The sequence below is a fragment of the Euphorbia lathyris genome, chromosome 2 (assembly GCF_963576675.1).
Source record: "Euphorbia lathyris chromosome 2, ddEupLath1.1, whole genome shotgun sequence".
Taxonomy (NCBI): Eukaryota; Viridiplantae; Streptophyta; class Magnoliopsida; order Malpighiales; family Euphorbiaceae; genus Euphorbia; species Euphorbia lathyris.
The window spans coordinates 38645410-38650367 of record NC_088911.1 but is presented as its reverse complement, the minus strand read 5'-3'; positions in this window follow the sequence as shown (position 1 = coordinate 38650367).

The following is a 4958-nucleotide window of genomic DNA, read 5'->3' as shown; positions in this document are numbered from 1 at the left end:
TAGGCGGGTACGGGGCGGGGATGGTAAGTGGTATCCCCGCCCCGCGGGGATCCCCGTACCAGTAATGTCCCGACGGGGATTCCCCGTTTAAACCCCGTTTAGGTATGAAATTGAAAAATATATATTTAAAATGTAAATGAGGAGGATCGAACCCCTGACCACTTGCAACCCAACAGAACGTCTTAACCATCCAATCCAATTCTATTTCTTGTCAACCATTCACTAATTAATTAAAACATATTAAAAAATTTAAATGTTATAATTTTTTCAAAATTCATTATTTTCTTTTGTTAACCTAAAAACACGATTCCTAGATTATCTCCTGCACTTTTCTCACAAACACTCCACCGCCGACCTCTCTCTCACACTCCTGCACTTCTCACTCCATCGTCGACTTTGCACCACTACCCCGACCTCGCACTTCTGACTCCATCGCCGCCGCCAACCTCCACCTCGCAACCGCACGACGCCACCCCGACCTCAGACTTCTCACGGCGCTGTAAACAGGAATCGGGTATGTATTTTGCTATCTTTATTTGCTAAACTCCTGCCTCTTTATTTGTTGAAAAATTAGTTGAGAATATTTATATTAAGCATGTTTGAAGTTTCTTTAACATTAATGGTTAATAAGTTTGATTTACATATTCTTGTCATAATTTGAAATTTTTTTGGAGGCTTTTGGGACAGAGTCACTGTTTGTATGTATATCTTGTTTTTTTGAGCTTTATGGTGCCGATCTATGTGAACTTCATATGCTATTTCTATTAGATGAAGTTTGGCTTCTGTTTTTGTTCTTTGTTTAACCAGTTGACATCTTGTAATTTTTGCTCGTTGTGTGTTTTCTGGTTTTGTGTTCATATTCAGATTAGCCTTCATGATAATCATATGATGTTTCATAGTTGGCATTTTCAAAGATTTTCATACCATTTGCTTAACATAAGCTTGTTCTTTATTCCAATGTATAAGTTTATGTCAGTCTATGCTCATATGGTGTCAACATCCTTTTTGTTAGAGGAAATGTGTAGCCTTTGAATTAGAATGTTGCTGTTCAATTTGCAGTAGCAGCAAACTATAGCCTGATCCCATTTTGTTTGCCCCTGCCCTGAGAAGATAATAATATTTGACTTTTCTTATATTCAAAGAACTACCACATATATCCTATATATATATATAGCAATATCTTCATGTGGGATCCATATATTACTATGTGTCACTACAAGATTTGGTTCCATATATTTTAATTGCCCTTTCCTACCTACATAATTAACTCCTCTAATTGCATGCTTTTTTATGTTAATTTAAATAAAAAAACATTTTATAATGCATGTATGGAGTCATTTTGGTGATATGTGGAGAAGGTAATAAAAAAGAAAAACAAGTCGTGTAGAACAGTAGACTTGTGATTGAATGAGGTCAACCAGCCATATAATATAATTGAAGGATGTCCTTATTTTTAGATTTTACCCGTGTCTTAACTTAGTGAAGCAGATATTTATGTCATTTGCTTAATATATCTTTTTTTAAGTTGGCTTACTTGTGCATCTTTTCTTCTTTATGAATACATTTTTTAGGTCTATCTTTCAACTCAAGATCTAATATGGTTTTCTTTGCAACATATCTTTCAATTCCATAATTGTATTGTTTTATTATATAGTAGTTTCTAATTTTCATTTATAAATCTTTTAATGTTAGGTATCAACAATTACAACCGAAAGTCAATCTTGAAGAATGAACGGGAATGATCAAGAAAAAACGAAGTTACGAAGGAATATTTTTTTTATATGTAATTTGGTACTTCTTTTTAATGGAATTGTGGATAATTTTTTTGGTATTTTTAGGTTATTATGGAATTATGAATTATGAATGATTTTGTTGGTATTTTTAGGTGATTGTGTCAATTTGTGTGATTTGGTATTTTTTTAAATGGAATTATGAATATGGTATTGGTACATTTCAATTTTTAGGTGATTTTGAATTTATATTTGATAATTTTGTACTAAATGGGTAAACGGGGATTCCCCGTACCCGCGGGGATCCCCGTGGGGCGGGAACGGGGACAGTTTTTGTCCCCATTTAGTTGGCGGTGACGGGGACGGGGACGGGGAATCCCCGTTTAGGCGGGGACGGGGATGGGAAACCAAATCCCCGCCCCGCCCCGTTTACATCCCTATATGGATCCCACATGAAGATATTGCTATATATATATATAGGATATATGTGGTAGTTCTTTGAATATAAGAAAAGTCAAATATTATTATCTTCTCAGGGCAGGGGCAAACAAAATGGGATCAGGCTATAGTTTGCTGCTACTGCAAATTGAACAGCAACATTCTAATTCAAAGGCTACACATTTCCTCTAACAAAAAGGATGTTGACACCATATGAGCATAGACTGACATAAACTTATACATTGGAATAAAGAACAAGCTTATGTTAAGCAAATGGTATGAAAATCTTTGAAAATGCCAACTATGAAACATCATATGATTATCATGAAGGCTAATCTGAATATGAACACAAAACCAGAAAACACACAACGAGCAAAAATTACAAGATGTCAACTGGTTAAACAAAGAACAAAAACAGAAGCCAAACTTCATCTAATAGAAATAGCATATGAAGTTCACATAGATCGGCACCATAAAGCTCAAAAAAACAAGATATACATACAAACAGTTACTCCGTCCCAAAAGCCTCCAAAAAAATTTCAAATTATGATAAGAATATGTAAATCAAACTTATTAACCATTAATGTTAAAGAAACTTCAAACATGCTTAATATAAATATTCTCAACTAATTTTTCAACAAATAAAGAGGCAGGAGTTTAGCAAATAAAGATAGCAAAATACATACCCGATTCCTGTTTACGGCGCCGTGAGAAGTCTGAGGTCGGGGGTGGCGTCGTGCGGTTGCGAGGTGGAGGTTGGCGGCGGCGATGGAGTCAGAAGTGCGAGGTCGGGGTAGTGGTGCAAAGTCGACGATGGAGTGAGAAGTGCAGGAGTGTGAGAGAGAGGTCGGCGGTGGAGTGTTTGTGAGAAAAGTGCAGGAGATAATCTAGGAATCGTGTTTTTAGGTTAACAAAAGAAAATAATGAATTTTGAAAAAATTATAACATTTAAATTTTTTAATATGTTTTAATTAATTAGTGAATGGTTGACAAGAAATAGAATTAGATTGGATGGTTAAGACGTTCTGTTGGGTTGCAAGTGGTCAGGGGTTTGATCCTCCTCATTTACATTTTAAATATATATTTTTCAATTTCATACCTAAACGGGGAATCCCCGTCGATGCATTACTGGTACGGGTACGAGGATCCCCGCGGGGCGGGGATACCACTTACCATCCCCGCCCTGTACCCGCCTACGGGGACCAATATGGTCCCCGTCCCTATCAACAAACGGGGCGGGGCCCCGACGGGTACCAGTATTCCCCGCTCCAGTTGCATCCCTAACTATAGCTCAGTATAACAAAGCACGGATTCCTATAAAAGCAAAAAAGAAGAAAGAAAGCCAGGATAAGGGTAAAAGTATAAATTTAACTCTAATCTGATAATTATTTAATTGTTACATGTGACTTTTTAAATAAATTTGTTGATAGATTGAAACAGTTTCGTATATTTTTAGATAAACAAATATATTAATAACATAGATGTTTGAAAAGTTAGATGTGACAATTAAATTATAAAAAAAAAAATAACTTAGAGGTAAATTTGATATTAAGAATAAATTTATATTATTTCATACGTTTAAATTTAACCCTCACTCCAGGAAAAAAGAAAAAAAACCTTTGTTTTTTTAAGAAAGAAAAACGCCGTTTTCTTTAGCTTCTCTCTCTAAACAAAACCAAAACCAAATTTTACAATGAACTGTTATGAGTGCTCCTCATGAGAGCCGTTCTCTCCTTTGTGAGGGCTAGGGTTCATATACCCTGTTATACTAAACCTTTGGGATCTTGATCTGTGGTTTTATTTATTGTTCTGTGTGGGTTTTTTGTGTTTCCTTTGTGAGTATTCTATGTGTGGCGACAGATCTGGTTTTCTGCGGATCGTTGTTTTCGTCTTCGGTTTTGTGATTCTGTCCTCGGATCTACGTGCGGCGGGTGATACGGTGAGTTGTGGCTTCCGATCTGTGTGCGGCGGGTGATTCGGTGGGTTCGGCTTCCGATCTGTGTGCGGCGACCCTTGTGTGCGGCGATCTGTGTGTTCGGCTTCCGATCCTGCTGTGTGAATCTAGATGAAATTGTTCCTAATATAGGTGGAGAATTTCTTGGCGGTGGTCCTGCTGTGTGAATCTAGATGAAATTGATTCATAGATGATATCATTTATTTCTTATTTTATTTTAGCATACACCTGTTCAAAAATTGATTCATTGATGATATTATTTATTTTCTTATTTTAGTATACACCTGGTCAAAAGATAAATCAATATTTGGACACTCTCAATTTAATTCCTTGGTGGTGAATCTATATTTCCGTCTACGGATCTGTGTTCCATCCGAGCTTTTCAGATTCTGATTTGGATCTGATCTTCTTGGCTGATCTCTGAGCGGCGGCTGCAATAATGGAAGGACTAGTGGCTCAATCGGAACAGATCGATGATGGACTTGAGTTCCCTGACATAGGAGATCAGGCGGAAGTTATTTCATATGCATTGTGTCTAGTTGGTTCGTTAATTACGGATAAAAATTTTAATTTCAATATATTTAAAAGTCGAATGGCAAGCTTGTGGAGACCGGGTAAAGGCATAACCATAACGGATTTAGGTGGGAGGCTGATTTTGTTTAGATTTTACCATAAACATGATCTCCATTGGGTGATGAAAGGTAGCCCATGGTCATTTGATAATAATGTGTTTGTGTTACAAGAAATTGGTCAAGGAGAAAAACCAAGTACAGTTCTTTTGCATTTTGTGAACATCTGGGTGCAGGTGCATGGTTTGAATGCAAGTTTATTTTCTG